The sequence below is a fragment of the Thamnophis sirtalis genome, unplaced genomic scaffold (assembly GCF_051295495.1).
Source record: "Thamnophis sirtalis isolate CommonGarterSnake01/CBP01778 unplaced genomic scaffold, rThaSir2_p1.2 scaffold_8, whole genome shotgun sequence".
NCBI lineage: Eukaryota > Metazoa > Chordata > Lepidosauria > Squamata > Natricidae > Thamnophis > Thamnophis sirtalis.
The window spans coordinates 67,690,469-67,706,463 of record NW_028261388.1 but is presented as its reverse complement, the minus strand read 5'-3'; positions in this window follow the sequence as shown (position 1 = coordinate 67,706,463).

Genomic DNA, 15,995 nt, shown 5'->3' with positions numbered 1-15,995 from the left:
TCACTGGGTCCTTGGTGTATAATTCAGACATAGGCTTGAAATCTTGACCAGTTGCAACTCGAAAAGGAGTAAAACCAATACTGCTACATATAGAATTCTTATAAGCCACTTCCTCAAATGGTAAATGGCCTGTCCAGTTCTCTTATTGATAGTTGATGAAACACATAAGGTACTGTTCCAGTACCTTACTTTTACTGAATTCACTAATTCACATCCCCCTGTTCGTTTACAGATGGTGACTAGAACGAAGACCCTGGTCATATTTAATAAATCCAAAAAGGCTCTCCAGAATTTAGAGGTGAATTGAACTCCCCTATCTGATATAATGCACTGGAGTGCTCCATGTAGCTAGTACATGCAAAACAGTTTAGCAAGTCCCTGTACCATATTTTTTGGCACATGACAAAATGCACTTTTTAAAAATGTTTTTTTAACAAACATATCAATGCGTGAACAGTGTGACACCTGGGTGTCATACATTCTAATACAAATAAAACTAATAAAATTAATCATAATTATTACATTCAACCAACATATATTTCTAATAGTAATGCATAATTATATTAAGTTGCAGTCTATCATTATTCAATTATTCCATGTTTTCTCTTGTTATTGCTCTTATTTTATTATATAAAATTATATACATTTATATTCCCCCTTTCTCTTATTTCTATGTCTTACTCTAACTTTTAATTGTATCACCCTTTATTAAAAGACATTTTCTTTCTGTCCTACCTAACTTCTAACCATGTCACCTACCTAAAAAAGGAAAGGAGAGAGAGAAAAAGAAAAGCAGAACAATAACCATAAAAAGAAATCATCCATCTACCGTCTCTTGCCCACCTTTAATTGCTATGCTTTTTTTGACTTGCCTCCCATATTCCTCTCTTAGACCTTTGTCTCTGTCTGCATCTATTTTTTCACTATTCAATCTAGGTATTTTCCCCGTCTCTACCCTCTTCCGCTGCCTAGTTTCAAAAAAATTTGCCCAGACCCCTGTCTCCTTTTTGAAAGTATCTTCCTGTATTTCCAATTCTCTTCAACTCTCTTAATATATTTTTCCCCTGATTTAATTCATCAGTCACTGTTATTGTGTTGTTCTTCGACTCAGTCTTTTCCTCCATTTCTACTGTTGGCTTCTCCCTTTCCTGGGCATCTTGGTCTTTACTTACCATCCCTCGTAGAGTAGTTTCCATTTTTTCCATAATCTCCTTAAATCCTTTCTCCATGATGTCCTTTGTGTTTTGAAAGATTAACGCCATCTCCTTCAAGTTTCCGCTCATTTCTTCCTCATGAAGTATCGTATTTTATTTTCAAAAGTTCAACTTTCATCCAGCAGTCCAAGAACTATTTATTCAATTCTTAAGTTGCCCTTCAAGGGGTGCACTGATCACAGTGCTTTGTATTCCATAGGTAAACAATCAATTCCATTTAAATAGTCCCAGATGTTATCAAAAGCCTCTTTATATCCTCTTTAGGTTCAATCTTTTAGCATAACATTTAGAGGTCCCTTTCATTGAACAGCTTCCTTATTTCGTATTTGAAACTCCAGTGATTATGGGGTAGTTGGGAATAATCCAGTAGATATTTTCACAGTCCTTCGTGTAAGTATTCCCAGATGTGTAATTTTCCCTTTTGTCAGCAGATGGCACTCGACTTAAATTTTAGTGTTGTCACTAGTCAATCATTATTTTGGTTGTAAATCAAGTATTTTCTCAGAATGCTCAGACACTGCTTTAACAAATAGTTCTCAGCAAATAGTTCTGAATTATTCCTTGGGGTTAAGTTTAAGGCAAAAAAGAATCCTCTCCCCCAGTTCCAGTCACTGTTCACCATCTTTGCTCCAGCACCAGTCTTAGTTGTTCTTCGGTTGTCCCAGCTTTGTTGCAGCCATCTTTAGGCTGTCTCTTCTCCTTGCTGTGGCTGAGAGGGAAAAAGTACCCCAAGTCAGACAGGAGAGCTGTGACTCTCCTCAACCTCACAGGGCACCCCTCTTGGCTTCACTGCCCCTACAAGGCAGGGAGAATTCAGTTCCCTGTGTCTGTTATTGCTGTGACATCAACTGGAAGTCCTATTATTTTGAAAATAGGTCTGTCAACACCCCGATCACTTTATTCCCCAATCTTTCAGGGAGTTCTACAATAAAGTCCAGCTCTCTCCAGGGTGCTAATGACTATGCCACAATCTGGTACTATGGTAGAACACCATAGTCCTGGTGTTCTATCCTGTCTCTGCTTAGCAGATGCACAACAGGGCAAATGGATACATCGCTTTCAATGCATTTTTTAAGACCACCACCAGAATTGTCATTTTATTAAATGCAATGTCTTTACAAATCTAAAGTGTCCTGCTGCTTTCAAATCATGGCATGCCTTTATAATCAGAAGTTTTTTCGCCAGTTGGCATGTACAGTTTTGCTCCCACCCAAGCCAGTTCATCCTGGATGGAGCACACATTATTGTGGTTATAGAACCATTCATCATCTGTTAGTGCCTTTTTCAGGGTGGTGAGCAGCTTTTCTTTCTGCTGTGTTCTGATCATCACTTGGGTTGCCAGCTGATGCAATGGGAGCACTGGTTTGATTATTTCTGCTTTGGAGCAATACTGTGGCACTTGTGATAGGGCATCAAGCAGGAAATTCCCTGGGATGTAGCACAAAGTGAAATCTTACTGCTAAAAATGTTGTGCCCAATGTTTAGGGGAAAATTTATGAGGGGTTTTCAGTGCTTCCAGATTTTTGTGATCAATCCATACCTGAAAAGTGATTTTGCTTCCAGGGGTGCCCATTTTACAGTATAAGCCTTCTTCTCCCAGACGGCCCAGCATTGCTCAGTTTCTGACAGTTTCTTAGAGGTATATGCAGATGGTTGTAACTGCCTGTTCTCATTCTCCTGCATTAGCACCACCCTCACTGTGACATCACTGGCATCAGCTTGTGTGATGAAAGGTTTGTCGGGATTTGAATGCTTCACCACTGGCTTGGCCACAAAAACTGCTTAAGTTTTTCAAACATGGCTTGACATTCCATTGACATTTCAAAGGTTGGCTGGGTTTAGGCTGTTTCCCTCTTTCGTTTTTAGCAAATTTGTGATACACAGGGCTGTTTGGGCAAAACATGGGATAAATTGGCTGTAAAAGTTTATGAACCCTAGGAAGCTTTGTAACTGCTTCCTCATATGAGGCAGAGACCAGTCTATTACCACCCTAACATTTTCAGGGTCCATTTTGATCCCCTGTGGAAGATTTAGTAGCCTAAGTAATTTTAATAATCTTGCCTGGTGGAATTTGCACTTGGAAAGTTTGGCATAAAGTTTGGAGGCATGAAGTTTCTTAAGGAACACTCGAACCAACCTCAAGTGTTCCACTTGGGTTTCAGTGTAAATTAAAATGTCATTCAAATAGACCAGGACCCCTTTATATAAGTGCTCATACAGTGCTTTATTAATGAGTTGCATGAATACTGCAGAGGCTCCTTATAATTCAAAAGGAAGCACTTTGAACTGGAAAAAACTTAGCAGGCAATTGAAGGTGGTCTTCCATTAATCCCACTTCCTAATTCTAATGTGGTAATACACTTCCTGCAAACCCATCTTGGTGAAAAAAATTCTCATTTGTTAAATGGGCTAGCATGTCCTTCATCAGAGGGAGTGTTTACATATTTTCCATGCATACTGGGTTCAGGCCATAATAGTCAATGCAGAGATGCAAAGTCCCATCTTTTTTCTCCCTGAATAAAACTAAGGCCACCACTCATAATTTCATTTTTGGTAGCTTTGCTCCCAGCAAGATTTCAATGGCACAGTCTGTGGGCTGGTGGGGAGGAAGTTTGACCCCTTTTTGCTAAACACATCCTTCAGATCTCTGTATTCCTTAGGAATGTGGGAAGAGGCTTCCTTGCATTGCCACACCAAGTTCACAACATGGGCAGGGGTTCCCTAGGGTTCCCCTTTGGCTTGGAGGCTGGCTGCCCATTTTGAGTTTCAGTAATCCCCTCCTCCAATTCACATATGGATTTCACTTTTTTAGCCAGGCAAGCCCTAAAACAAAGGGTCTCTCCATCCCTGGTGCCACTATGCTGCTCAAGACTTCTGAAAGGGTCCCCATTCACATTTCTATGGGTTCAGTCACAAAAATTAGAGGAATGCCTCCTGTGGGGTGGATTGTACTGAGGAATATAAGATTATTAACTTTAGAAGGGCATGATTTGCAATTGAGCTGGTGTGCATTCTTATGGTATGGGAAAAATAAGATACATTTTCAGAGACATTATATAAGGAATGCATTATTATTGGTGTGGGAGAAAATTAAAGAACAACATTATTTGAGGATACCAGTTTGGCTTTGAACAATGGAAGCATAGATCCACCCAAATATTATTAATATGGGGAACATTGTCAGATATAAAGATACTTCAAATGAAGAAGGGAGAGTTAAAACGAAAGAAGAAATAAGTGAGCAAGGGATCAATATAATGTGATATTTGCATGTGCGGATACAGTCTAGATATAAGAAAGATGCTAAATTACAGGGTTTTTACAAAGAATTAACGGAGTTAGATAAAATTCTAACAGGAACAGAAGAAAGATTAATAAAGAAAATGTGTAATTACTTATTGGGCATAAAATTGGAGGAAGAACAAGTAAAAGAGACAATGATAGCATGGATGAAAATTTTTGGCTATACAATAGAATTGGATAAATGGCAGAAATTGTGCAAGAGGAATTACAAATTAACAATGTCAACTGCATATAAAGAGAATTTGTATAAGATGTTTTACAGATGACATCTACCATCAGCGAGTTGGCAAAGATGTTTAAAGACAACTCAGCTAAATATTGGAAGTGCCACCAAATACCTGGATCTTATTATCATATGTGGTGGACATGTGGAGAGGCAAAAAAGTATTGGACAAAAAATAAGACATAGTTGGAAGAGATGGTACAACAACGTATTGAGCTGAAGCCAGAAACATTTCTGCTAGGAATTCTACCTGAAATTTATAATAAAGAGAATGTATATTTAATCATTCATATATTAACTGCAGCTAGAATTGCATTTGCACAACATTGGAAAAGTGTACAGATTCCTATTGATGAGAAGGTGATAAGGAAAATATTAGAATGTGCAGAAATGAACAGATTAACATTAGCAATTAAGGAGAAAGAACAAGTTGAATCTTATATGATTTGGGAAGTATTTTACCAATGGTTGGAGAATAAAAAAGGAGTTTGGAAATGAAGAAAGCTAAAAAATAAGTAGACAATATACTTAGAGATATAAATAAGATGAAAACTGTTAATATGTGTATGACAAGAATAATGATGTTTAATATTAATATGATATTATTACTAGAAGATATTAAGAAAGAAAATGGAGAGTTTTATAAAGTTTAAATGTTCAATATATTATAATACTAAACTTAGGGAAATAATGTTCATATGAATGTGAAAGATGTGGCAAAAGAGGAACGATATTGCACAGAGATGTTTGTACCCAGACGATGAACTGCATGAAGAAGGATGGAATGTTTATTTTTGTAATTGAAAAATAATTTTAAAAATATTTTTTTTTAAAAACTCCTGCGACTGAGTCATCTAATTGGCAGAAAGCAACTGGGACTTTTAGCCTCCTCAGCCGAATGCCTAGCTTTTCCACTAGTCCAGGTTCACCAAGCACCTGGTGCAGCCTGAGTCTATAAGGCTCTGAGGTTGACAATCCTGACCCTGAGAAATGGAGTTCTATGGGGACAGTCACAGGGGTGATCAGGCCACTTAGCAAAGGGTCAGAGTTGGTATCGGTTAGCCTTTGGTGGGGTTGGGGCTCCCTCCATCTTTTCGGGTGAGGGAGTGAACTCCATGACCACCACTCCTTTCAGTGCTATCTCTTTCATGCAACTTTGAGGTTTTCCATGAAGGCGCTTGATCTATTTTATTGACTGGATGGTTGGTTCTGCATTCCACATTTGAAGCAGGAGGTGGAATCAGCTGGGAGGAAGCCCATCTGTCTTCAAGATAACCCCCCTTTAAATTCCATGCTGTTACAGCAAAAGCAAAAGCATGCGGAGAATGCAACCTGGATTGCTTCCTCCCCTTTCCTCCATCGGCATGACAGCATGTACCTTCATAGAGAATCTTATTGTATATTTATTCCATTAGGGCAGCACTTCTAACAAAATTATTATTCAACAGTCAGCATTCACCTTAACCTTGTCATGCCATATGTAGGTATGCAATCCGAATCTTAGTTCATGGCCCTTTAGTTTGAATTATCTCTTGTTTTGGAGAGTCACCCACTCTTTCATCCACACCAAGCAGTAAGCATCAAAGTACAAATCTAGTAGACCTAAATATCCTCTTTCTTTGGCATCTTGCAGTAATTTCCATCTAATTCTTGGGGTTTTGTCCCTTGCCATATGAATTTAGAAATATCCTTTTGCCATTGATTCAATGAGGTGTTGGTTGTCAATATTAGTAAAGCCTGAAATAAAAATAACTTCTTTGGTAAGTCATTCATCTTAATTGCAGAGATTCTACCCAATTGAGACAATTGTAATAATTTTCTTAATTCACCTTTTTTATTGTCATTTCATATAGGTACAAAATTCTTTTGAAAGAGTTTGGAATCTGTATTTGTCAATGTAACCCCAAGATATTTAACTCCTTTCATCACCTTAAAAGCTAACTTTCTTATCAATATTTCATTACTTTGAGAAGTCATGTTCTTAACAAGCATTTTATTTATTCCAAAGGCTGCTAAAACTCCAAAGCAGGGTTGGGTTGCTACCAGCATTACTGCTAGTTCGGTGCACGCACAATTTTGTGTGCTTTGCTCACATGTGCGGGTGCAGTTATCCATAAATAGATCTACATTAAAAAATGGGGAAAAAAACATGCTGCGCCAACTGGGGAACTGGTTCGGAGGCAGGCAGGCCTGGGTCACTGCTGGTTCCAGCAACCCGGGCCAACAAACTATGCCCGGTTTGGTCGAACCAGTCTGAACCGGTAGGAACCCACCTCTGATCCAAAGCCATTTAGCTTCTTCATCGTATTGTATATCAGTTTGGGGATTTGCAAGAATATAACTAAGTCATCAGCAAAAATCACCCTCCTTGATTTTTATGCCCATTATCATCCTCTTTAATGTATGTTGGAGATAAATGGGGGCAGGGGGGAGGAATTCAAAATTATTTGTAAGTAATTGTAATTTGTTTTATTATCAGTAATTTGTGTGTGTTTGTGTGTGTGTTTATAGCAATAGCAATAGTTAGGCTTATATACCGCTTCATAGGGCTTTCAGCCCTCTCTAAGCGGTTTACAGAGTCAGCATATTGCCCCCAATAACAATCTGGGTCCTCATTTTACCCACCTCGGAAGGATGGAAGGCTGAGTCAACCCTGAGCCTGGTGGGATTTGAACAGCCAAACTGCTGAACTGCAGTCAGCTGAAGTAGCCTGCAGTGCTGCATTTAGCCACTGCGCCACCTCGGCTCTTTATGTGTTTATGTGTATTTTACCCGCCTCTGCTGGCGCACGGGCTGGCACATTTTATTTTTTAAAGCCATGCCGCCATACAGCGGGTCCCATTGTATGGCCAGGGTGGCGGCATGCATTTTAAAGTGGCAGCGCACCTCCCGGCCATAAAGCAGGATGTGTTTCGCTCTATGGCGGGGCACAGTGGCATGCACTTTAAAGTGCCGACGTGCCTTCCGCTAACTGAGACAGAGAGACGATGGGCTATATGGGAAAAGGAGGCTTTTGCAGTCAGGTGGGCTTTGATGACCTGGTGACATTTCCTAGAGGGAGCTAAACACACTTTTGAGATATGGACTGATCACAAGAATTTAGAGGTGTTAAAGACCCCTCAGAAGTTATCTCCTAAACAGATGAGATGGGCACAACATTTCAACAGGTTCAACTTCACTTTAAAGTATATCCCAGGGGGGAAGAACTTTATGGCTGATGCTTTATCCAGACTCCCTCAATACAACAGCTCAAAGCTTAGCGTGGTTCACCCAGTCATCCCAGCAAAGAGTCTCGCTGCTCCGGTGGTCACCAGAAGCCAGAGCAGCTCTAATTTTGAGGTCACAAAGGACCTCATCTCCAAACTCAAGGAAGGCCTTGAGTCCGATGACTGGTTTAAACAACATTCAAATGAGTGTACCATGAAAGATGGTCTACCTTGGATAGGAGCTAAAGTGTATGTTCCTGCTACCATTAGGACCTTGGTCCTACAACGGGCCCACGATTCACGCATGGCAGGCCATTTTGGATTTGTGAAAACTCTACATCTCATTAAAAGGCAATTTTGGTGGCCGTCATTGAAGAAGGACATTGAGTCTTATGTGGCCAGTTGCCCCACATGTGCTGCTGCGAAACGCCCACCAGGGAAGCCCCAAGGCCTGCTCCAAGGCGTGGCCCGTCTGGAGGCTCCGTGGAAGGAAATATCTATGGATTTCATTGTTGAATTACCAGAGAGTCAAGGGAATACTGTGATTTGGGTTGTTACGGATTTGTTTTCCAAACAGGTTCATTTTGTTCCTTGTTCCAAAACCCCATCAGCTAAATCCTTGGCTAAATTGTTCATTACACATGTATATTGTCTACATGGTGTACCGGACCGCATTATCTCCGATAGAGGGGTCCAATTCACCTCCTTATTTTGGAAGGAGTTTTTGAAGTTGATTGGCTCCACCCAGGGGCTAATCTCCGCCCACCATCCTCAAACTAACAGAGTTTGTGAAAGGACTAATTCTGTTTTGGAACAGTACCTCCGATGTTTCATTAATTATCAGCAAGATAATTCGGTTGAGTTGTTACCTCATGCTGATGTGGCCTACAACAACTCGGTGCACAGCAGCATGGGGTTTACCCCATTTAAAGTAGTGTTTGATTTTGATTTTGTGCCTATTCCAGAGGTGCCACAAGAAAAGCCTCAAGTTCTGTCCCTCTCCGACTGGAGTGACCAGCTCTGCAAAATCTGGCCTTTGGCATACAGGACATTGGATGCTGCTCATCGAGCACACAAGAAACAGGCTGACAAGAAGAGAACTAAACAAAGAGAATACAAGGTTGGAGATGGTCCAACCTTGTCTACCAAGTTTCTCCAAACCACCCAGAAGTCTAAGAAACTGGGTCCTAAGTACATTGGTCCATTTCCTATTGTAAAGATTATTAACCCTGTGTCGGTGCGACTGGAACTGCCTAAATACCTTAACTGTGTTTACCCAGTGTTTCATGTCAACCTTTTGAATCCGGAACACACTTCCTCTCTGTGAGTTCCTCTACCTGTACCTCATTGAGATAGAGCAACATTTTGAGATTAAGGAGATTTTGGACTCTCGGAAACATAGAAATCGGATTCAGTATCTGATATCCTGGAAACATTTCCCCCCCCCCCCATGCTGAATGGGTCGATAAGTCCCATGTGAGGGCTCCTCGACTTTTACGAAGATTCTACTCTACCTACCCCGACAAGCCATGACCCAAATTGACTTGGACGTTTCCACCTTTTCCTTGTTCCTGTTTTATGTTGTTTGTGTGTTTGTTTGTTCTTTTTCTGCAGGGATGATTTCCTTTCCTGACGGAGCGCCGGATGTCAGCCTCTGTTTTGCTGCTTGCTTTCGGCTGCCATTGAAATGGGGAGGGGGGCATGGTATTTGGGTGGGGGAGTGTCAGTGCTGGAGTGACTGTGAAAAGGGAGTTGTTCTTGCCATCTACTATGCATGCTGCTGATAGAGGAGTTGCCGCCAAGGCCAACTGTCTGACATACCAACCTGATGATGATTTTTGAAGATGTCTCCCATATGACACCTGTGGGGTGCATGGATTGGACTATGGGATGGGTTTACCAAGGGGGAGGGTGTTGGGTCACATATTGATATCTCTGATTACGCACGCTTTTGCCTCAGATCTTGCTTTGCCTAGCTACTATCTACTCATGACCAGTAAAAGTACTCTTAATTCTGCAAAATGGAGTTGAGTGTTTCTTTCTTGGTTACTGAGGGAAGCAGCCCTGACAAGAGATGAATAGGTTGGCAATGAAAATAAAGGATAAAGAGGAATTGGAGTACTTCAAGACATGGGGAAGATTTTTATGATTGGCTAGTGAAAGGAAGCTAGAAAAGAAAGTTGGGAGAACATAAAGAACCCAGACTACGCACTATTGAATGAAAAAGGAGGGAAGAAGGGGAAAACAGAAAAGAAAATATTAAATATATGTATATATTCAAGAGCGAGATATAAAGGGGGAGGACATAACTAAGGTAGATTAGCAAAGGTAAGGGAATAAGAAATGATACTAAACTATATCTGGATTTGCGGAAATACCATCCCACGGAAACATAAACTGAGATTTGAAAGAGACACCTACAACAATAGAAAAAGAAAGGGAGATAGGAGGAGAAAATGAGAGGAAGATGGGGGGGAAAGAAAGAGATAGGGAGAGGAGGATGGAAGGGCGAGGAAGAGAAGGAGTAGGAGAAAGGGAAGGGAAGAAGGAAGGGGAAGGAGAGGAGGAAGGAAGGAAGCAGAGAAGGGAGGGAGGGAGAAAGAAAGGGAAAATAAGGTGGTATTACAACGGGAAGAAGGGATGATAAATAAAGCAACCCAAACTGTATATTACAGCCTATTAAATGAAATAATAAATGAATAAGAATGACAAATGTAAAGAAGAATAACAATTATGTGAATGTATTCTTAAAATGGTATGTAAGAGAATAAAAAATAAAAGATTATTTTAAAAAACAGAAGCGCCAAGAGTTGGAAGGGGTAGTTGGAAGGTGAGATGGAGAGACAGAGAAGAGGGGGTGGCTGATTTATGATTGTTTAGTTTTCCTGGTCTCCTCCGGACTCCCCCTGGATTCCCCAGGCTGTTGCTAAACTCCAGTCTGAGAATCCATGAGTCAGCAGCAGCTTGATTAATGGCATGGGTCATCTAATGGAGGCAGAACTGGCTGAAGAGACAAGCTTCACTAGCCTTTGTTGGGAGCCAGGCCTACTCATGTGGGTGACAATGCTGTGGAGAGTGTCAGGCTGCCATTGGGATCTCTGGAGACTAACTGGCAAGTGGGAACTTGGAATTGTGAACTTCATGAGACATTACAGGACTACCCAGCTGCTAAATTTTCAGTGTAGCATAGCAGGCCTTTTGGCTTCTTTTTGGACTACCTTCTGCAATCTTGTATCTGCAATCCTCTGAATGTTCTGTAACTGGACCTGGGAAGGCCGCTTGGGAAATCCTGGGGCTGGAAGGGAAAGTGAGTGAGGCAATTGTGTTGGTCCCTCTTCCACAGGTGAGAGTTGGGCGGGGGGAGGAATGGCTCCCTGCTTGGTGGGATTGAGCGACCTAGCAGGGTGCCATTTGTGCATTGAGTGGGTGCATTTTGAGTGTGTTGGGAGATAAGGGGGTGCTGGATGTGATCCCTCTACGGCAATGAGGAAGAAGTGGTATGAGTTTGAGGGCACTGAGAACAATTACTATAAGGCCTATAAGGCTTGCCTTGCCCCCGACTGTGTCAGTAGGAGGAGGTTTTCCCCCTTTTAAGGAAGAGTGTTGGAACTTGGGGATGAAAGGGTTCTCAGGGAAGGCAGGGGAGGGTGACCTATCTCAGTGGTGTCAGGTAATGGGATATATGGGAGGTGGGAGGGGCTGGCACAGGAAATGCAACCTTGATGTGTACAGAGGAACTGAGAGGGATGAAATGCATCAGGAGACGTCTAGTGCACCGCTGGCAGAAGACAAGGCATGAACTCGATCGAACACAGGCAAGAGCTGCTGTTAAGGTCTACCTTTTGGTGATTCATGCAGCAAAGTATAAATACTTCTCCACACTAATTGTGTTTGCAGATCATTGCCCAGCGACCCTCTTTAAGGTGAGCCACCTCTTCCTGGGGAAGGAGGAGATTGAAGTTCATCTGAAAGGATGCGCTGAGGAATTTGTGGATTTTCTGGAAGACAAAATCACTCGACTTCATTCCCAGTTAGGCTCCAGCAGGTTTCCTGGTCCAGCAGAAGCCCCTGAAGCAGGTTCTTGCCCTGTTATCTGGAAGCAGTTTGACCCTGTTGCTCCCAAGGAAGTGGACAGGATCCTAGGAAGTATGCGTGCAAGCACCTGTGTCTTAGACCCATGGCCCTCCTGGCTTGTGAAAGCTTCCCAGCAGGTGACAGATGGGTGAACTCTGATGGTAATTAATGCTTCTCTATAGGAGGGGGCATTGCCACAGCACTTTAAGGAGGCTGTGGTCCGTCCTCTTCTTAAGACACCATCACTGGACTCTATTCAGTTGGATAATTCCTTATTTATTTATTTATTTATTTATTTATTTATTTATTTATTTATTTATTTACAAACATGTAAAATACACACACACAAAACTTAGATGTACACCACATTTACACAATACAATATGAACAGGGGCTTCCTGTTCTTTCTAATAGCAATTATCAATCGATACCGCTCACCTTATATTATTTCCCCTTCTATTGTATTTCATTCAGATTTCACCATTCTTAACCCTCTTATTTTACTCATAACTATTATTTTTAATAATAGGGGCTTCTGCTGGACCAGCAACCCTGCTGGCGCCTAACTGGGAATGAAGTTGAGTGATTTTGTCTTCCAGAAAATCCACAAATATATATAGTTATATTCCTTCATTGATTCTTGTTTTTTTCCTCCATCCACCTATACCATTTATCCCATATCTGGTAGAATTTTGATTCTTCTTTTCCCTGGATTTCTTTAGTTAGTTTGTCCATTTCAGCATAATCCATAACCTTTCTTATTATTTCATCTTCGCTTGGAGTTAATTTGTTTTTCCATTTCTGGGCAAAGGCAATCCTTACCACCGTAATTATAATAGTATTAAATACTGGATTTCTTTTTTGTATTTCGCAGATATTATTCCTAATAAAAAAAAACTTCAGGTTTCCATTCTACTTTGTTATTGCCTGCAACCAATTTTTTTTTGCTTAACTCCATCCACATTTGCAGCCATTTAAGTTTACTTTATTGCCATTGCACCTCATAAAGCGAAGTTAGATGCCATCCTCAGTGTACACCACACATAAGAAAACTATAAAAACAAAACAAAACCCACATCCTTCATATTCTATACCCATGATGGCGAACCTATGGCATGCATGCTACAGGTGGCACACGGAGCCGTTTGTTAGGGCACGCGAGGCGTTGCCCTGTCAACTGACTTCGGCCTTCCTTTGAGCCCATTTTTCATGAAAAACCGGCCCTACGGGCAAACCGGAAGCTCAGGAACGGTGACTTCCGGCCTGCGCACAGGACCGCCTTTCACCCTCCAGAGCCCTCAGGAGGCTTCTCTGAAGGCTCCGGAGGTCGAAAAGCGGCCCCACGGACAAACCGAAAGTCACCACTCCCGAACCTCCGGGTTCCCCGCAGGTCCATTTCTGGCCCTCCGGAGGCTTCAGGGAAGCTCATGAAGCATCCGGAGGGCATTGGGGGGATCTGTTTTCGCCCTCCCCAGGCTCCTAGAAAGCCTCTGGAGCCTGGGAAGGGTGAAAAAAACATGTGGAAAGTAGGGAGAGGGGGAAGCTGGTTGCGCATGCGCCATAGCATTATGGGTGTGGCACGCTGGCCTGCAACCAATTTTTGACCTGTCTCCAATCTCCCCTTTTGTGGGTAAGTTGTTGAGAAGGTGGTTGTGCAGCAGCTCCAGAGGTTCCTGGATGAAATGGATTATCTCAACCCCTGCCAGTCAGGATTCAGGCCTGGGTTTGGGCAGAAACAGCATTTGTCACACTTTTGGATGATTTCTGGAGAGAGCGGGTGGGGGTAGTGCATCCATTCTTGCTCTACTTGACCTCTCAGTGGCTTTCGATACCATCAACCATGGTATTCTCCTGGAGCGACTTCGGGGGATGGGAGTGGGAGGCCTTGTGCTATCCTGGTTCATGTCCTTCCTCTGCATCCGCTCTCAATCAGTGTTGATAGGAGGGGAGAGATCCAGCCCTCATTCACTGCTTTGCAGGGTGCCACAGGCATCAGTACTCTCTCCATTCCTGTTCAACATTTATATGAAGCCACTAGGTGAGATTATCTATCCCCATGGACTGAGGTATCATCAATATACGGATGATTCTCAGCTGTATGTCTCAGCCTGTGGTGAGTTAAGTGATGCCATGTCCTCCCTCTCACAGTGCCTGAAGGCTGTTAAGTGTTGGATGGGGAGCAATGGGTTGAAACTAAACCCTGGTAAGACCGAGTGGCTCTGGGTTTGGGATTCGTTGGCTCAGGGTGAATTGCCATCTTTGGTCTTGGATGGAATGGCACTACCCCAATTCTCTTCCGGAAGGCGTTGAAGATCTGGTTCTGCCCGCAGGCCTGGGGAATCCAGAGTGGGATGGAGCCCATTAAATGGCTCGTGTGATCTGCTGTCACTGGGGTGGGAGATGAGGGGGGGTGATTTTATTATATTAATTTATTTTAGTCTTTTTATTAGTTTTACTGTTTTAAATTGAGTTTTATAGTTTGTAAGCTGCCTTGAGTCACCTATGGGCGAATAGGCGGCAATATAAATTTAATTATAAATAAATAAATAAAGGTGGGCCAGTATATCCTTCATGAGGGGTAGGGGGCATACATTTTCCATGTATACTGCATTTAGACCTCTATAATCAACGCATAAATGAAATGAGCCATCTTTCTTTTCCCAGAACAGTACCAACGGAATTACTTTAGGTCTGGCAAACTGGCAAACCAGATTCTAAGTTTTTGTCTATGAAATTGTGTGCATTGTCTGTCTATGAAATATGCAGCTCATCTAGTTCCCAAGGTGTCATGAAGTAGAATTCAGCTATGGTAGCTTAACTCCCAGATGTCAGGTCTGTAGCCATGTTCCTTTTGGATCTTTGGTCTGCCACACTTCTATTCTATTATGCTGTTTCTATAGTGGGGAAATGGGAGGGAGGATGGCACAGAGTAGAATGTTATGTAGCCAAAATAAAATTCCTTCCTAGATTGCCAAGGTCATCCTTTGCCTTGGCACCTCTGCACCTCACAGGAACTGGATAGGAGGGACTGCCAGCATGGCAGTGGAAGCCCATGGACCATGTGATGGACTTGTGGATGTGGGGGCAAGATCATGAAGTTTAACTTGGGGGGGGGAATGGAAGAGGCTTCAGATTCGGGTTTTTCCCCAGATGTGCCAACATGGCTCTCTTAATAAATTGGAACTTTGAGCAGCACGTTGCCTTGAACTGTAATTTAGTTTTGGATGCTATCTGGAATGCTGACATTAACCCGAATCTCTCTGAAAATACTTCACCAGATACCCCTGAAATTGGGGTGCTGTGTAGAGCGCTGACTCCCAGCACTGACCTGACCATGGGCAGTGCAAAATCTCAGCAAAGATGGAGGAATGGCCCAAGGGGAAAGCAGCAAATGACGGATCGCCTCTCTATGCCGAAATCATCTGCATACAGATGGGCATTTCATAAATTTGAAATATAAATAGGTTTCAGTAATTGCAACAATATCATACCTGATCTCGTGTACTAGGACTTCAGGTTCCCTCTGTTCCCCACACTTTGAGCAATAGTGTATAGGCATCTGAGTCCTTTATGGCTGATTTTTTATTTGCTTCTTATTTCTCCTATTTTCTCTTCCTTCTTGTCGCTTCTCTCCTTGTTGTCTGATTGGTTATTGTGGGATTTATGTTTGAGGTTTATGTTTCCTGAAGATTTCACTCCTTCCCCTCCCTTCCAGTTTTAGTTTAAAGCCTTTGGATAAGCTAAGCTAATTGGGCTTTAAACTAAAACTAGAAACACATTCCAAACACATTCTTCCCAGCTCTTGTTAGTTGTCGTCCATCCCCTGCCAGAAGCCCTTTCTGCAGATACTGTAAAGCATGGCCCCCCAATCCAAAGTTCTTTCTATGGCACCACCCTTGAGCCAGTGGTTGACTTTCCATCAGAAATACAGATAAGAATATCATCTGTGCTCTTTTTGGCTTCCCTGCCTATAGT